The following is a 19671-nucleotide window of genomic DNA, read 5'->3' as shown; positions in this document are numbered from 1 at the left end:
TTAACACTGGTAGCATGCCGCGACAGCGTGGACGTGAACCGTATGTGCAGCTGACGGACTTTGAGCGAGGGCGTATAGTGGGCATGCGGGAGGCCGGTTGGACGTACCGCCGAATTGCTCAACACGTGGGGCGTGAGGTCTCCACAGTACATCGATGTTGCCGCCAGTGGTCGGCGGAAGGTGCACGTGCCCGTCGACCTGGGACCAGACCGCAGCGACGCACGGATGCACTCCAAGACCGTAGGATCCTACGCAGTGCCGTAGGGGACCGCACCGCCACTTCCCAGCAAATTAGGGACACTGTTGCTCCTGGGGTATCGGCGAGGACCATTCGCAACCGTCTCCATGAAGCTGGGCTACGGTCCCGCACACCGTTAGGCCGTCTTCCGCTCACGCCCCAACATCGTGCAGCCCGCCTCCAGTGGTGTCGCGACAGGCGTGAATGGAGGGACGAATGGAGACGTGTCGTCTTCAGCGATGAGAGTCGCTTCTGCCTTGGTGCCAATGATGGTCGTATGCGTGTTTGGCGCCGTGCAGGTGAGCGCCACAATCAGGACTGCATACGACCGAGGCACACAGGGCCAACACCCGGCATCGTGGTGTGGGGAGCGATCTCCTACACTGGCCGTACACCACTGGTGATCGTCGAGGGGACACTGAATAGTGCACGGTACATCCAAACCGTCATCGAACCCATCGTTCTACCATTCCTAGACCGGCAAGGGAACTTGCTGTTCCAACAGGACAATGCACGTCCGCATGTATCCCGTGCCACCCAACGTGCTCTAGAAGGTGTAAGTCAACTACCCTGGCCAGCAAGATCTCCGGATCTGTCCCCCATTGAGCATGTTTGGGACTGGATGAAGCGTCGTCTCACGCGATCTGCACGTCCAGCACGAACGCTGGTCCAACTGAGGCGCCAGGTGGAAATGGCATGGCAAGCCGTTCCACAGGCCTACATCCAGCATCTCTACGATCGGCTCCATGGGAGAATAGCAGCCTGCATTGCTGCGAAAGGTGGAAATACACTGTACTAGTGCCGACATTGTGCTTGCTCTGTTGCCTGTGTCTATGTGCCTGTGGTTCTGTCAGTGTGATCATGTGATGTATCTGACCCCAGGAATGTGTCAATAAAGTTTCCCCTTCCTGGGACAATGAATTCACGGTGTTCTTATTTCAATTTCCAGGAGTGTATCTCGGCTCAACCACTTGTTTACAGTGTAAAACACCAAGATTGACACGTTTCGGAAGTCAAGGTTCCATCATCAGAATAATAAAAAGTGAAAGAACCTGTTAAAACTCGCTAAAATGAAACATACACCAGGCACAATAAAATTAATAATAAAATTAACACATCGTGGCTACTTCCCTTGTTGCAGCCGTGTCTTCCAAGGTGCATTTCCACATAGTCGTCAAAATATAAAAAAACTCTAAAATGGTGTCGCCTATGGTGTTCAACAACTAACCACATGGCTCTCTCCTCTATCGTCGTAAACCGCCCGTGCGTCTTCGTTGATACCACACACCACGTAGCCAAACACGACACTGAAACGCGAGTGAGCTCACGCGCAAGTAAACAAGGAAGTCACAGAGATGTCTATACAAACAGATAACGTATACATGTTCCAAGGACCTCATAAAATGATTTTATCCTACCAATTGCTAAAAATATGGTTACTAAAAGAAACCAGTGAAATGTTTGATAAAGTTATTTGTATCACCAGTTTGTTCTGATTATCCACGCTATGTATCGTAATTTGCAGCTGTTCTAGTTCATTCAGCTTTTTGCCTTTGTCCTGTCTTTGTAAAATAACGAGATCCTGATCTATTCCCAACATGGGGTGTCCCGTTTCCCAAATATGTGTGGCTACAGCTGACTTTTCGAAATTATTAAGCCGGAAAGCATCGCTATGTTCTTTGTAACATACTTTAAAGGACCTACCAGTTTGACCTACATAGCTTGCCTTGCACGTGTTACACTGAATTTTTAGACCCCAGATCTCTCATATTTATTGCTTTCCTGCTGCAAATTAATGGTTCAAATGGCTCTGAGCACTATGGGACTTAACAGCTGAGGTCATCAGTCCCCTAGAACTTAGAACTACTTAAACCTAACTAACCTAAGGACATCACACACATCCATGCCCGAGGCAGGATTCGAACCTGCGACCGTAGCGGTCGCGCGGTTCCAGACTGACGCGCCTAGAACTGCTCTGCCACACTGGCCGGCCGCTGCAAATTATTTCTTAGTTTAAACCGCAGCGTGTTATTGGTCTGAAAAGCGGTATCAACTTTAAAAAGTTTGAAAATGTTAGCCACTTTTTGCGAAATATCACCATGGGCGATACCATTCTAGAGTTTTTTTTTAATATTTTGACGACTATGTGGAAATGCACCTTGGAAGACGCGGCTGCAACAAGAGAAGTAGCCACGATGTTTTAATTTTATTGTGACTGGTGCATGTTCCATTTTAGCGAGTTTTAACAGGTTCCTTTACTTTTTATTATTCTGATACGGGAAGCTTGACTTAGTTTTTTACACTGTAGACAAGTGGTTGAGCTGATATACAGGGTGTTACAAAAAGGTACGGCCAAACTTTCAGGAAACATTCCTCACACACAAAGAAAGAAAATATGTTATGTGGACATGTGTCCGGAAACGCTTACTTTCCATGTTAGAGCTCATTTTATTACTTCTCTTCAAATCACATTAATCATAGAATGGAAACACACAGCAACAGAACGTACCAGCGTGACTTCAAACACTTTGTTACAGGAAATGTTCAAAATGTCCTCCGTTAGCGAGGATACATGCATCCACCCTCCGTAGCATCGAATCCCTGATGCGCTGATGCAGCCCTGGAAAATGGCGTATTGTATCACAGCCGTCCACAATACGAGCACGAAGAGTCTCTACATTTCGTACCGGGGTTGCGTAGGCAAGAGCTTTCAAATGCCCCCATAAATGAAAGTCAAGAGGGTTGAGGTCAGGAGAGCGTGGAGGCCATGGAATTGGTCCGCCTCTATCAATCCATCGGTCACCCGAATCTGTTGTTGAGAAGCGTACGAACGCTTCGACTGAAACGTGCAGGAGCTCCATCGTGCATGAACCACATGTTGTGTCGTACTTGCGAAGGCCATGTTCTAGCAGCACAGGTAGCGTATCCCGTATGAAATCATGATAACGTGCTCCATTGAGCGTGGGTGGAAGAACATGGGGCCCAATCAAGACATCACCAACAATGCCTGCCCATACGTTCACAGAAAATCTGTGTTGATGAGGCGATTGCACAATTGCGTGCGGATTCTCGTCACCCCACACATGTTGATTGTGAAAATTTACAATTTGATCACGTTGGAACGACGAAACTAAAATGAGCTCTAACATGGAAATTAAGCGTTTCCGGACACATGTCCACATTACATCTTTTCTTTATTTGTGTGTGAGGAACGTTTCATGAAAGTTTGGCCGTACATTTTTGTAACACCCTGTATTTTTTAACATATCGGATTTGTGTTTTGTATTTAAAATTATAAATGTATGTAAATAAGATATTTAGATTTTAAGTGTTCATTTGAATCCCTTTCTTGTCAAACACAGGATTGGTGAAAAAGTAGGGGAATAAAAGCAAATAATAAACTAGTGTCACAATAAATTATTAGTGTACATCTTTTGTAATTTCTTACAGCCACTTTGATCTTTTATTTGCGAGGCATCTGGTGGTGGAAACACGCAGGTGGATTTGCTCGCTGCTTACTTGTTGCCGAAACGAAGTGCCACCAGCGTGGTGGTGCGTTTCACGTGGCGGTACCCGCATCGGGTGAGCTGTCACAGAACTGCACACAGCACAGCGCGCCACACGTACTCGGCTGGGCAAACGCCCATACGACGGGCATTATTGGTCGGCTGTGCGGCCGGTGTGTGCCGTATCGGTCGTATATGGCGGCGCGGCTCTGCGGGCGCGCAGCGCGCGTAAACACAAAATCGTGGCCGGCAGCGGCGGCCGGCACATCACAGGCTGGGGACTAATAATCAATAGGCAATCTCGTTACAATAGCAAGGTAATAATCATGCAAATTGAACTAGTGAGGCAGCGCGGGCAACGCGCCCGCCGGCCCCGCCGGTGTGTTATGGCAGGTGGGGGGGGGGCGGTGAGGTGGGGGCGGCGCCGCCCACCGCCGCCGCCCACCGCCGCCCACCGTTCTTTGATCGCAGCGCCCCCGCCGGCCAACACCATTACCGCCGCAGATTCCTTGCTCCGCGGCCGCAATCTGGCGGACACAAAGGAGGCTACTGCGCTATCGCCGCATCGTGAACCAATTCGTGGCGCGCGCCGCGGCGGATTTTCAGTGGCGCTGCGTTAAAAGAAACAGACACCGGAACCCTTTCATCGGAACGGCAGCCCTCAAACTAAATGTTGTCTTTTAACTGGCTGAAATGATGTTTGAATAAGTTTTTTGCAAAAAAAGATGTACTTTTAAGATACTGTCAGTCCTTTGATTTCGGTTCTATTTATCCGCAAAAACATAATTAGCTTTGCCGCTCACACGTGTACGAGAGCTAGTCATAATGTTTTACTCATCACCTTGAAAAAGTGAAGTAACGTACTATTTTTTTATTTGCAGGTGCATGTTTTCCATGGTGGTGTTTCATTGAAATTCCCACGCCACAATACCGTAGTGCGTCGCTAGAGATACCCAAACGAAATTATACGGCGCCTCTCCACTTTACGAACGGGCTGCTCCATTTTGATTTGGATCTCTAGTGGCATGCAACGAAACTGTGGCACATGGATTTCAGTGCACACTTGGTCTGCGGTCTTATATGAAGGCTATCAAGAGAATAACAGACGTTTTGAGACAAAAAGTTAACCATGTGGAAAAAGCAAATTTTATTATGTACACTTTAAAGGTACAGCGCTATTTTTCTGCGTAATCGAAGCACTTGTCACATTGTAGCGCAAGTGTTGTGTAGCGAAAAACGCCTTCAATGCTGGGTTCAAATGGTTCAAATGGCTCTGAGCACTATGGGACTTAACATCTGAGGTCATCAATCCCCTAGAACTCAGAACTATTTAAACCTAACTAACCTAAGGACTTCACACACATCCATACCCGAGGCAAGATTCGAACCTGCGACCCTAGCGGTCGCGCGGTTCCAGACTGAAGCGCCTAGAACCGCTCGGCCACACCGCCCGGCTCAGTGCTGGGAAGAGGTGGTAGTCGCCCAGTGCTCTGCGATGGATGGTCAAACGCCTCCCATCCAAAACCCCATAGCAGCTCTCCGGTAAGATCAGCTGAGTGTGGGCGAGCGCTGTGGTGAAGAAACAAAACTTCTACGCGAAGTTTTCCGCGACGGTTGTTTTGTATCACCCGCCTTAACTTTGTCAGTGTTTGAGAATACCTGTCTGAGTGAACTGCAGTGCGACGTTCAAAGAAGTCAACGGGAACCACTTCCTTAGATTCTCGAAACACAGTAGATATGATCTTTCTTGCTGATAGTGTTTGTAAACTCATCTTTGGGAGAATTTGTATATCCTCATTCCGTCGATCGCCTTTTTGTTCCACAAATGACATGCTTCATCCAATTCTCGTCCCCAGTTACGATACGATCGATACCTTTGTTACCATCTTTCTCGTAATCTTCGAGGAAGGTCAGTGCTGCAGGTAGTCTCTGGTTTTTATGGTCTTTCGTTGGGGGTTTGGGAACCCACCGAGCAAAAAATTGCAAAATTTATGGTAACCAAGCTCCTCCGCCACAATTTCCGTGAAATTTTTGGATAATGTTGCGAAAGTTCCATAATCCTGAAACGACGTAACAGGGGTCCCATATCACTCCAAACTGCACACGCCCCACAACATTACCGAGCCTCTAAAAGCTTGAACAGCCCCTTGCAGACATGAAGGGCCATGGATTCATGAGGTTGTCTCCATGCCCATACACGTTCATCCTATCGACAGAATTTCAACCGAGACTCGTTCGACCAGGCAATATGTTTCCAGTCATCAACAGTCCAATGTCGGTGTTGAGGGGCCCAGGCGAGGCGTAAAGCTTTCTGTCGTGCAGTCGTCAAGGGTACACGAGTGGGCCTTCGGCTCCGAAAGCCCATATCGGTGATCTTTCGTTGAGCGGTTCGCACACTGACATTTGTTGATGGCTCAGCATTGAAATCCACTGCAATTTTCGGAAGGGTTGCAGTTCTGTCACGTTTAACGATTCTCTTCAGTCGTCGTTGGCCCTTTTTCCGCACCCATCGACGTTGGAGATATGATTTTTTAAACTGATTCCTGATATTCACGATGCACTCGTGAAATGTCGTACAGGAAACTCACCATTTCAATGCTACGTCGGAGATGCTGTGGCCCATCAATCGTGCGCCGACTATAATACCACATTCAGACTCACTTAAATCTCGATAACCTGTCAATGTAGCAGCAGTAACTGATGCGACAACTGGCCGAGAGACTTGTTGACTTATATTAGCGTTGCCGCCCGCATCACCGTATTCTGCCTGTTTGCATATGTCTGTATTTGAATACCCATCCCTATTCCAGGTTCTTTGGCGCTTCAGTGTAGAACTGCTTCTATAATGAAGAAACCTACCAGAAAATTAAATATGTATAAAATATATTTTACCTTGTTTTTGGTGTAGTTGTCGATTTTCTACGTATGGGAAGCTATGACCGTAGAAAGGTGTCAGATGCAGCATTCTGATGGAAGCAGAATGTGAACGTGAAAGGTCACGGTCCACATTCGAAATTAGATACAGTTATAAGAAGAAATAAATGGCTTAAGTTTCGTGCAAGACAGTCTTAAAATGTATCCACAACACAATGTTTATCCCGGCAAATTTGAAGAAATATCGTTGATATCACAGATGCCTTTCAGATGTGGATATTTTACGAATACTTCAGAGACGCACAAGACGGGCTCTTTTGTCGCTTAGAGCACATGTGGTCATGCTTTCTGTAAGAGAATGACGCATACTACGTCTACATCAACACCGATAAAGCATACGCCGTAGTATGGCAGTGTTGGCTAGGATATCCCGATGGACAGGTTCAGCTGTCTGGAAGTGAAGGTGTTTCGTTCATTTGCGGGCATTGGCCTCTTTTCTCGTAGTGTGTGAGCGTCGTGTCTTACGCGTACATGTCAGGTGTATTGTGTTGTAGTCATGTGTGTGTTGCATGGTGGTGAGAGAAGGAGAGGTTGACACACGGTGCCGTCAAATAGTCTTCTCCTTTCCAATAGCACCAAGAGGGCCGCCCATTTTAACGTCACATCTGATGGATGGATCATCATTAACAGTGTCACATGCCCTCACTTCAAGAGACACTGCTGGCCGATTTGGAATTTAATCCAGGACATTAGTGATAAGTTTGGTAACCATAAACCTTGTGCCACTCCCTCTCCTCCTATTTCCGGCTAAATACTGGCGGTGGGGGATGGAGGCGAGATGAGAAACTTACAGTTTAGCGTCCCGTTGGTGACGAGTTCATTGCAGACCTTCGTAGAACAAAAGATTCAATTCAGCGTTCGCCATACTCTGTTTTTGGGAAGCGTTGGGAAATATAAACCTCAGTTACTGGACTGGGAATTGAATGTTATTCTTCCCATGGCTGGTCCACTTCTGTTACCATTGTACCACCACGCCCTAGGGGTATGAAAACTAAATTTGGGTCACGGAAGGAAACTGCATGACTTTCGAGCGGACCCATACGATCGGAATATAACGTTGAAAGTCAGCTTTAGTCCAAGCTTTATCGTGCGCATCCCAGCTGTCTTGCTTCTCAAGTTTTGATAATGTCCTCCTTTTCTCGTACCCTAAATGTCAGCATTTCCTTTTACCACCGCGTCACGTGTATTTAATATGTGGTACAAGATGCTAAAGAGTGCTTGACTCACATATGGCTTTCTTTCCTTTCATTTTATCCTACTGCAGGATTCGATTATCACCATATTCGTACCAGTTTGTTATGATCACGCCTACATATTTAGTTAGATCTGCGCAAACGAGGTTGCATTTTCTTAAAATTCCTATACGCATATTGATGAAACACGCGTTAATTAGCATTTGATTCTGTAAATGACCAAAAAGCGCACGAAAATTGCTGAGACATCGAAACAGAGTAGTTTCTGATGTATCTCCAGTATACAAAGAAAACAAAACATGAGTTGCTGATTCCGTCCTGATCTGATAAACTATCGAAACTGAGGGCATTTGACTGACGACCTGTGCGTCATTGTGAGGAATAGCGCTGAAATAAGGCAATGGAAAATGCTATTTTGAATAACTGCGGCAGCATACGCGAGAAGTCTTTTAAGAAAACACAGATCATATGCTGTTCCTAGGAACATGAGCCTGCTGTCTTCACTACCGACTATCCCAACACGAAACTCGACGGTTCCACTGTATGATAAATATGATAAGTTACTTTCTAGAAACAAATGCTTTTCATTGATCAACTATGTACCAATAGGTATAGTGCGTACTTCCCTTTGCACTTGTGTTTTATAGTGGGAAGCTACAAGTATTATACAACGTTATAACGAGAATGACGAACAAAACAACACGAGAGGTTCATGGTGCACTTTTGTAATTAAATGTAATACGCCAAAATAATGTGGGTACAGTTTTAAATCAGTAATTTGTTCCTGAGAAATGTGGTATGCTTGAGATACGATAAATCTCCTGTATCACTTATTTTTATTCAGATATTGCCTTCATCATCTTAGGAAATATTAAGAGTATAAATTAACTTGTAATTTACCGTAATTCAGTACTTTTCAATTCATATTTCCATGTCCGCTATGTTACAGATGAGGGAGACAATGAAGAAACAGCTGACGAGCGCAGAACAGATGAAATAGCTGACACAATGTTTGGAAGTGGAAGAAGGTACATAACTCCAGTTAAGGCATATACATGCATCTAATGCTAGTAATCATGGGTAGTGTGCATTTTTTAACTATCTTTTCCTTACTAAATGATTCCCTTCCACGGTTCAGAATACTTACAGTTTATCTTACAAGCAAAGGTGAAAATTCCAGGTGATGACATAAAAGGTCATCTGAATTTCTGTTACAAAGTTGTGTCCGAGATATGTAAATGTTTACCATTATGAAGTAATTTTATTTTGTTATTTGTTTTGTGTGTTAATTTTATCAGTTCACCATGTTCCACATTTAATCTACGATATTTTATTACAACAAATCACCGTAACACATTTTCAAAAATTGACAGTACATTTACAGAAGCCAACAATAAATTTACAACTATCTTTAATACATTTGTAGCAGATCATAATTAGGATTGACAGCTGTCTCGATTTTGTTGGGATCGTCCCAACTTTTCTATAATCGTCCCGTGTACCTACATGAGTACGACGGGACACCGTCAAGACCCTACTTCCCTGGTTTACTTCCACAGTTTTGCTTTATCTATATCATACTGCATGATTTCCATCTGTGGAAAGTGAACTTCTTTTTAAAATAACTTGTAGAATGAGCTGCTTAGAGTTCTATCAGCATGTTCCACATGAGTAGAAACTTCTATATTCCGCTCCAGACAACAAATACATCTGCAAGTTCCAGTCCCAGCCCTTTTATTTTCACCAACGTATAAGATAAACGCCATTACCTTTTAAATATTTAAAGTTTCAAGCATCGTATTTGTAGTTTAGTTGTGGTATGAGGATAAAAACTGACGAACGTTAGTAATAGTTGCACTTGTGTGTCCCGATTTTTTTGATTTGCCAAAGGTGGCAACGTAAGTATAATTACAAAAGTTCAGCTACATTTTCCGTTGTTTGTAACAAATTTATAAGACCTTATATTCAACTGTTGGCAACTCACAATATAATTTTCCTAAAGTTAGTCTCCAATTCAAGTGCACTTTCACACTCACGGGGTAATACGCTGCGTTGCCTGTCTTGGTACATCTCTACGATCTCTACGAGACAGCAGAGTATGTAATGTAACCAAGCTAGTTATCTGTTTCAGACTTAATACAGTTCCAAGGTGAAAATCTAATAGTGTTAGGTCTGTAAATGTTGGTATAACCATGAAAATGGTGGAATTTCAGTAGGTGCTTTTTTTGTCATTCTTACGCTTGCAAGTGTGGCATATCAGTAAACAGTTCAAAAAATACACAGCGTGATTGGTGTTTAACTGGTGTCAATGTATTGAAAGCAGTGTTGCTGCATATGCTGTGGGTGAAATGGACACAAGCTTTCTCTATGTGATGCTGTTTCTATGAGACATCGAGAAGTGCGGGACTACACTGAACTACGTCCGTAAAGTATTACAGGAGTTGCTGCGTATTTCGTTTAAATTTTCGCTCGCACGAAATATGTGTACTAACCAACGTATCGCTTTCACACAATGTCTTAAGTGCCCTGGGGGAAAAAAATCTGACGATTGACTATCCGCAATTCGAAGGAGGTAACAGAAACGTTGGACATAGTTGTATCACTTAAGAGTGGAAGGATTACTGCCATCGCAGAAGCAGCGAGAGTACACAGTATCTGCTCATTATGAATCAGTATAAAGGGTGAGATTATGACTCATACAATTAGAACTTCTAATACCCGCTCACACTGGATATTGATCCCTGATTTTTCTGTTCATTGTTTAATGGGCCTAAGAAGTACTTTCAAGGTATGTCCTCCTAAGTGGAAAGACTGAAGGACCCGTGTTAAAGTTAGAGCATGTAACTTTATTACTTGATTAAACAGCGTTACAGATATTCTACTGTTTGTGAAAATTGCAACGTAAGAAGGAATGGTCTAAATCACAATTAAGTCGGACGATTTATTGACGCCTGAGGATATCTCCTATCTACCGGCAACCCGTTTATTTACTCAAATCGTGCCATAAATTTCTTTTTTCCCCATTTCGATTCGGTACCACATCACAAGTTATCGATCTACTGATCGAATGTTCAGCATTATTTTGTAGCAAAACATTTAAAAGCATCAGTTCCTTTATTCTGAAAGCTGTTTATTGAACACAAGGCTGCACTGCTGACAAACACCTTCGGAAAAGACTTCCTAACACTTAAGTTTTTAGTCAATGTTCACAAATTGCTTTTTTTCAGAAATTCTCTTCTTATTATTGTGAGTCTGCATTTTACGTTCCTCACCAGTTATTTTGCTACCCAAAAAGCAAAATACATCTACTACTTTTAGTTTCTGATTTCCTATCTGGTTTCCTAAGCATGACCTGATTTAATTGTACTGCATTGCATTGCCTTTTTTCTATTTTTTATGCTCATCATGTAATCTCATTTCAGTGTACTATTCATTTCACTCAACTAGTTCTTTCGAATCGTTATTCGTCTCTGGCAGAGTTACAATGTCCTCGGCAAACTTCAAAGATTTATATCTTCTCCTTGAAAAGACTTTATGATCAAGATTTCAAATGGTTCAAATGTCTCTGAGCACTAGTGGACTTAACATGTGAGGTCATCAGTCCCATAGAACTTAGAACTACTTATACCTAACTAACCTAAGGACATCACACACATCCATGCCCAAGGCAGGATTCGAACCTGCCACCGTAGCGGTCGCGTGGTTCTAGACTGAAGCGCCTAGAACCGCTCGGTCACAATGGCCGGCATCAAGATTTCCTAATTTTATTCAATCCATGCTAGATACCGTTATATCGTCGGCCGTTAGTGATTGTTGATGAATGACACAATCAGACAGAAAAATCTCGTAAAAAACTTTGTTTAAATGTCATAACTCAATAAAAAAACTTTCTTAATTTTCCTTTTCTTTAAGTAAAATGTGGCCAGTTCGTTTAATCACTGGCAGGGGAAAGAGGTTTGTGATGTAGATGAAAAAAAAGGATAGATTTTGAAAAGATTGAGCTACTAATATTCTAGGTAGTTTTCATTCTTTTTGAGCTCCGTGCTCCCAATGGTTTGATGCGGTCCGCCCCGAATTTCACCCTTGTGTCAACGTCTTCATGTCAGAGTAGCACTTGCACCCTACGTCCTCATTTATTTGCTCGATGTATTCCAATCTATGTCTTCCCCTACAGAATTTACCCTCTACAGATCCCGCCACTACCATGGAAGTTATTCCCTGATATTTTAACATGTGTCCTGTCGTACTGTTCCTACCTCTTCTCAGTGTTCAACGTAGATATCTTTCTTCGCTAATTTTGCGAAGAATATATCACATTGATTATTGCAAGAATAGCGGATTTTACGTCAATCGGCAAAATGCTTGTGGGAGTGTTTGGATTTCTACCTGAAGATTCATCACATAGTGTAATGAACGGTAATATTAATAGTGGCTCCTTCCGGCTGCAGCTACCCATTGCCAACTACGAGGCCGTTCGGGAAGTAAGGTCCGATCGGGCACGAAATGGAAACCACAGTGGAAATCCGAGGAAGTTTTGTACAGATGTGTTGGTCAGTGTCTCTAGTATGCTCGTCGAGCGCGTCACGTCGCTCTTTCAGTTATAAAAGCACAGTGAGCACGTAAGAATGTATTGAAAATATTGTCTCTCGCCAAGTGTGAAGTCTTGGGAATGGGTTTCGTCTGATTTCACGCAACCCGAATAGCGCAACTGTCATGCGTTCCTTTCTTCATGACAATTCTTGGCAGCACTCCGCAGCGTTAATGAAGATTGTCTCCCCCTCTCCCATCTCTGCCCACATGAACCGCCGACTACGAAGGCCAGGTCAGGGCAGAGAAATGGTGGAAACCACAGGCGGTTGTCTCCTATGACCGGGGTATTGTAAATTTGGTACAATGCCACGACAAATTTGTAACTCCGAGGGGTGACTATGTAAAAGTAGCTGGAAGATGTAGCTAACTTTTGAAAATAAAACTTTTTTCATTTTTGCAGTGGTTTTCATTTCGCGACCGCTAGGGCCTTACTCTCCGAATGGCCTTCGAAATCTATACAAGAGAGTACCGTAAGTTATCAAGAACAGAAGCGAAGTGGGAATTTAAAACGGCCGTATTTTATAATATTTGTCAGTGACTAGTGAGTCATGTTCGAAAGTGAAATTCGTATTTCGCGTTACATGCTCTGTGCACAGTTACGCTGTCACCGACAAAGATCGGAGGCAAGACGGATTACTAACATTTCGCTGCATATGTTATACCCTGACAGATCTGATGTAGTCCGCCACGAGTTCTTCTCTCGTGACAGCATCTTCATATCAGAATAGCACGTGCACCCAACGTCGTCAGTTATTTTTGAATGTATTCCAGTCTCTGTGTGCCTCTACAGTTTTTACCCTCTACAGCTCTCTCTAATACCATGCAAGTTATTCCCTAATAATGATTAACACGTGTCCCTTCCTATTGTTAGTGTCCTCCGTATATTCCTTTCTTCGATGATTCTGCGAAGAACCTATCATATTGGTTAGTGCGGAAGCAGTGTAATTTTACGTGAACCGATAACATGCCGGTGGAAGGACTGGTAAGTAAAGATTCGTCACATCGTATAATGTATGGCAGTTGTAATAGAAATAGAAATGGGACACCACAGATGTCTCTTCAAAGTATTTATTACTCAAACGACTAGTTTCAATGCCAGATTTGTGACAGCTTCAGGTCTTACTACTAACCGAAGTACTTCCAGTCACTGGCTCATTTATCATAGGCCCATACGACGAATACGTGCCGTGGACTGCTATTCATCAGGAGTTTATAATCCGATCGTTCAAAATACACACTACTGATGAGTAGCAGTTCACGGTACCTTGTTCTATGGGCCGTATGATATATGAGCCAACGACTTGTAAGTTTATATTCCGATCGTTCAAAATACACAGTTCATGGTACCTTGTTCTATGGGCCGTATGGTACATGAGCCAACGACTTGTAAGTACTTACTTGGTTAATAGTAGGAGCTGTAGATGAAGCCAATGTAGCGCTGAAACTATTGGTCTGCCGGCCGCGGTGGCCGAGCGGTTCCAGGCGCTTCAGTCCGGAACCGCGCGACTGCTACGGTCGCAGGTTCGAATCCTGCCTCGGGCATGGATATGTATGATGTCCTTAGGTAAGTTAGGTTTAAGTAGTTCTAGGTTCTATGGGACTGATGACCTAAGATGTTAAGTCCCGTAGTTCTCAGAGCCATTTAGCCAAACTATTGGTCTGCAAATGCCCTGAAAATATGGCTGCGGTCTCCCATTTCCCTCATTTATATTGTCAACCGCTGTCCTACGTTCACAAGAAGGATGGACTTTGGCAAGTTTTAGTACTGGCTACTTCTGGCTGCAGCTGCCCAGTGGAAACTACGGCCAGGAGCAAGTAGCGGACCCTGCACCCGGCAAGTGTACCGTGCGCTCCGGCCGCGGGCGCTCCCTCCGGCTGGATTAGGCAGGCTGGAGATTGGAGGCGTCGGCAGGCGTCGCGACGCCCTCCCCCTGCACCCCCCCCCCCCCCCAGCTCTTTTTAAGGGCCCCGCTGGGGCGTCGCGCCGCCGCCATCCATCTAGATTTGGCGCGCGCTGTCCCCCGCTGTCGCCACGGATCGCCCCTAATCAAACAACTAATGATATTTTCGCTGACGCCTGCCCGCGCCCCCGCTGCACTGGCCTGTGCGCGCGCGCGCCCCTCCGCCGACACGCGTGCGTGCGAGTGCGTGCGGTGTGCGTAGCGTACGTACGCACTCCCAGAGTGCTGGTCACACCCTACGGCAGGTTGCAGCTGCGCCTGCGGCCGTTGCATCGCCCACAGCGTAAACTCAGCACCAGGCGACGTACGGTGCACTTGAAGACTGCCACCGCCCTGTGAACGACATCACCGCCTAAGCTTCGCTAGCCAGCAAAATCAGTACAAAAGTCATACTAATCTGGCTCGAAAGCCATCGCGCTTACGAACAGCCTGAGTAACAGGCTAAGCAGTCGCAAACGAAAGGGAAGATCAGTTTCAACGTGCCGTCAAGAACTAAGGGATTTGAGATGTACTACCAGCTCGAACTGGTTAAGGGTGGGGAAGGAAATAGACCATGCTTTGAAAGGAATGATGCCGCTATTTTTCTTAAAGGACTTAGAGAAATCAAAACAGACAGTAAATCCGGATCGCCGCAAAGGGATAAGAACTGTCGTCCTCTCTAGTGCGAATCCAGTGCCGTATCACTGCGCCACCGCGCTCAGTGAACGATTGTGATAACAATAACGCTGACGATCTGGCTCAACAACTCGCAGGTTCAGGTTCATCGAGCCTTCCAAGGTACAGTAAATAGGTTCAGTGACTACGACACTGTACGCCATTCTTCAGCAAAATTTTTTCATACGGAAACGGAGTTTTAGCGATAAAGTATGAGGCACTCAGTCCGTCTTCAGGCCACGAGTGGCCTACCGCCGTGTCATCCTCGGTGGAGGATGCGGATAGGAGGGGCGTGGGGTCAGCACACCGCTCTCTTGGTCGTAAGATGGTATTCTTGACCGAAGCCGCTACAATTCGGTCCAGTAGCTCCTCAATTGACATCATGAGGCTGAGTGCACCCCGAAAAATGGCAACAGTGCATGGCGGCCAGGACAGTCACCCATCCAAGCGCCGACCACGCCCGACAGCACTTCTGTGATCTCACGGGAACCAGTGTATCCACTGCGGCAAGGCCGTTGATGAAGTATGAGGGGTGTTCAGCAATTAATGAAACATATACTTTCTGAAAGCAGGTTGGTTTTATTCAAGATTAAAATACACCATATTTTTCCCCACTCTTTTGGCTATAAAGCTCTGTTTACAGCAAAACGTTCTTTCAAAGCCACGACCTTATGTCACCTTGCTGGGAGGGCTTAAATACATGAATTATACCACTCTACTGGTCGACGTCAGAACTAACATCTTGCTGAATCAGTAACCTTCCCATTATTCACGTCCTGTTTCCCTCGGAGTGCATTCTTCATTGTACCAGACAGATGGAATTCTCAAGTTGCGATATGCGGGCTGTAATACGGATGAGGAAGAACAATCCAAATAAGATTTATGAGCTCCTCTCAAGTGCGCAGACCTACGTGAGGCCTTGTGATCTCATGGAAACGAGAAGTTCATCATTTTTGTGCTCACCAACACGCTGAAGTCGTTTCTTCAGTTTCCTGAGTGTATCAGAATACACTTCCGAGTTTATCTTTGGACCATGAGGGAGGACAGCAAACAGACTAAACCTTGCACCATCTCAGACAGCCACCGCCATGGAATTCCAAGCAAAGGGTCCGAATTCGGACTTTTTCTTCACAGGAGGGGTGGCGTGGCGCCACTCCATAGATTGCCGTTTAATTCCGTGTTCTAGGCGAAGAACGCATGTTTCATCGTATGTGACGATGTTCGAGGAAAAATTGTCACAGTCAGCCTCGTAACGTGCAAGCTGTTTCGCACGGATGGTCCTTCGTTGGTTTTTAGGATCTTCTGTTAGGCGGCGAAGAACCCAGCGAGCTCGCACCTTTTAGTACCCCAACTAGTGGATGAGTGTCTCTGCACTACCAACAGAGAAGTCCAGTTGAGCAGCAAGGTGTTTGACTGTAAACCGTCGATCGCCTCGAATGAGAGTGTCCACACGTTCCAACATTGCAGGAGGCACAGTTGTGTGTGGCCGTCCGGCACGCGGGAGATCCGATAGGTTTGCGCGACCTTGTTCCGATGATCGTAAAGTCCTCGTCCAACGATTCACTGAATTTTCACTCACTGCCAGGTCTCTGCAACCACTCTGCAAACGTCTGTGAATATCTGACATACTTTGGTTTCCAACCGGAAGGAACTCGGGCAGTGAGCAAGGTGAGAAGTTGGGCGAGGCGTCTCTCATCAACGCAACAAGGTCGCACAGACCTGTCAGATCACCCACGTGACGGCCGGCCGCACACAGCTGTGGCTCGTGCACTGTTGGAACGTGCGAATACTCTCATTCGAGATGATCGACGGATCACAATCAAACATCTCATTGCCGCACTGGGCATATCTGTTGGTAGTGCAGACACACTCCTCCAGCAGTTAGGGTACTCAAAGGTGTGAGCCAACTGGGTTTCTTACCGCCTGACAGAAGCCATAAAGAGCAACGAGTTCGGCCCAATGAAGGGTGCACTCCGCGGGAAGTGGTACGCGGATGATGGTGAGAATATTGATGCAGCGAGACGTCGACCAGTAAAGTGGTACCGTGCAAGCACACAGGCCCTCCCAGTAAGCTGGCGTAAGGCCGTCGCATTGAATGGAGATTATATTGAAAAATGGTAATTTGTAGCAAAAAGGTTGGGGAGTAATTTTATAAACTCCCCACGAACAGGCCATGAAGGCCCAACGGTACTAACTGGGCGCGGTGTCATCCTCAGATCATAGGCGTCACTGGATGCGGATATGGAGGAGCATGTGGTCAGCACACCGCTCTCCCGGCCGTATGTCAGTTTCCGAGACCGGATCCGCTACTTGTAAATCAAGTAGCTCCTCAGTTTGCCTCACAAGTGCTGAGTGCACCCCGCTGGCCAACAGCGCTCGGTAGACCGGATGGTCAACGATCCAAGTGCTAGCCCAGCCCGACAGCACTGAACTTAGGTGATCTTACGGTAACCGGTGTTACCACTGCTGGAAGTAATATGGTGTATTTGAATCCTGAATAGCACCAACCTGTTTCGAGAAAAATGTGTTGCATTACTTATTGAATAACCTTCGTTAATTTGCTCGCTTTATTATGACACATTTGCTTTTAAATTCCTCGGAACTTATTTTGAAATTTCTCATACGGTAAATATGTACTTCCGACTAATATTTCTTTTTTTCTAGTCTGTCCTGTATAAGCCTCTTTATCTCCGAGTGACTACAGCAACTTACATTCTTCTGCATCTGCTAACTATGTACAGCTCTTGGTATCCCACTGCGATACTTACTCCCACACTTCTCTCCAGTAGTAAATTGGTGATCCCTTGATGTCTCAGAATGTGTCCTACCAACCGATCTCTTCTTCTAATCAGGTTGTCCCACAAATTTCTTTGCTTCCCAGTTCTATTCAGTACCTCTTCATTAGTTACCTAGCCGGCCGAGGTGGCCGAGCGGTTCTAGGCGCTACAGTCTGGAACCGCGCGTCCGATACGGTCACAGGTTCGAATCCTGCCTCGGGCATGGATGTGTGATGTCCTTAGGTTAGTTAGGTTTAAGTAGTTCTAAGTTCTATGGGACTGATGACCTTAGAAGGTAAGTCCCATAGTGTTCAGAGCCATTTGAACCATTTTTCATTAGTTACCTGATGTACCCCATCCAATCTTCAGCATTCTTTGGCAATACTACATTTCAGAAGCTTCTATTCTCTTGTTGTCTAAACTGTTTATCGTCCATGTTTCACTTTCATACATGGCTACACTCCATACTAATATTTTCAGAAAAGACTCCGTGACACTTAAATCTATACACGAAGTTAAGAAACTCTTCTCCAGAATCGCTTTTCTTGCCATTGCTAGTCTACATTTCATATCCTCTGTACTTACTGCATCATCAGTTATTTAATAACCCAAATAGCAAACGTCATCTACTATTTTAAGTGTCTCATTTCTTAAACTAATTCCCTCACCATCACCTGAATTAATTTGACTACATTCCATTATCCTCGTTTTCCTTTTGCTGATGTTCATTTTATACAGCCTTTTCAAGACACAATCCATTCCCTTTAGCTGTTCTTCCAAGTCCTTTGCTGTCGCAGACAGAATTACAATGTCATCGGCAAACCACAAAGTTTTTACTTCCTGTCCCTGGCTTTTCATTACTACCCCAAATATTTCTTTTGTCTCCTTTACTGCTTGCTCATGTACAGATTGAATAATATCGGGGATAGGCTACAACCCTGTTTCGCTCCCGTCTCAACTAATGCTTTCCTTTCATGCCCCTCGACTCTTATAAATGCCGTCTGGTTTCTGTTCAAGGTGTAAACAAATTGTAAACGTAGGTTTGCCTTTCCTTAACCTATCTTCTATGAGAAGTTGCCTTGCCTTGCGTGTTCCTAGTTTTCTCCGGAAACCAAACAGATCTTCTGCAAGGTCGGTTTCTGCCATTTTTTCGATTCTTCTGTAAGGAATTCGTGTTTGTATTTTGCAACCGTGATTTACTGAACTGATAGTTTGGTAATGCTCACACTTGTCTGCTCCTGCTTTCTTTGCACCAGGAATTGTTATATTCCTCTTGACGTCAGATGGTATTTAGCCCCTCTCATACACTTTGCTTACCAAATGCAAAATTTTTGTCATGGGTGGCTCTCCCAAGGCTATCTAGATCGCGGTAACTATGCAGAGATGAAGAGGCTTGCACATGATAGATTAACGTGGAGAGCAGCATTAAACCAGCTTTCCAAGCGATAACAACAACAATAACAACAATTGCAGCAACGAACGTGGAAAATCTGAAAAGGGAAATACAAATACTAGAAATATTAGATATCAGTGAAGTGAGATGGGAAGAATACAGTGATTTGTGGTCAGGCGAATACAGAGTTATGCATCGAATGCGTGGTGTATGATCTTTCGGACATGTCCGAAAGAGCAGACACCACGCATTCATACAATTGATTCGCCTCGATGATCACTGAATCCAACACCTTTATTACGGATGCACAATTATGTTCGATCTTCTGTGGGAATCTCGAATTAGCGAGCAAAGAGGACATGGATGGAGATTGCGGATAAGTGACACTAGGGGGAAATGTGGGTTGGCCGAGGGGCCTACCGTGC

General features: G+C 45.0%; 1 long non-coding RNA gene across 1 annotated transcript in view; it reads left to right on the top strand.

Annotated features, from left to right (window-relative positions):
* Positions 1-19671, top strand: part of LOC124545385 — a 393572-nt gene that overhangs the window by 291838 nt on the left and 82063 nt on the right. The window contains exon 3 of the long non-coding RNA XR_006967614.1: positions 8821-8899. This is a non-coding gene — a long non-coding RNA (uncharacterized LOC124545385). The remainder of the gene's footprint in view (positions 1-8820; positions 8900-19671) is intronic.

Source organism: Schistocerca americana, chromosome 8, assembly GCF_021461395.2.
Source record: "Schistocerca americana isolate TAMUIC-IGC-003095 chromosome 8, iqSchAmer2.1, whole genome shotgun sequence".
NCBI classification, from domain to species: domain Eukaryota; kingdom Metazoa; phylum Arthropoda; class Insecta; order Orthoptera; family Acrididae; genus Schistocerca; species Schistocerca americana.
This window is presented reverse-complemented; position numbering and strand designations above follow the sequence as displayed.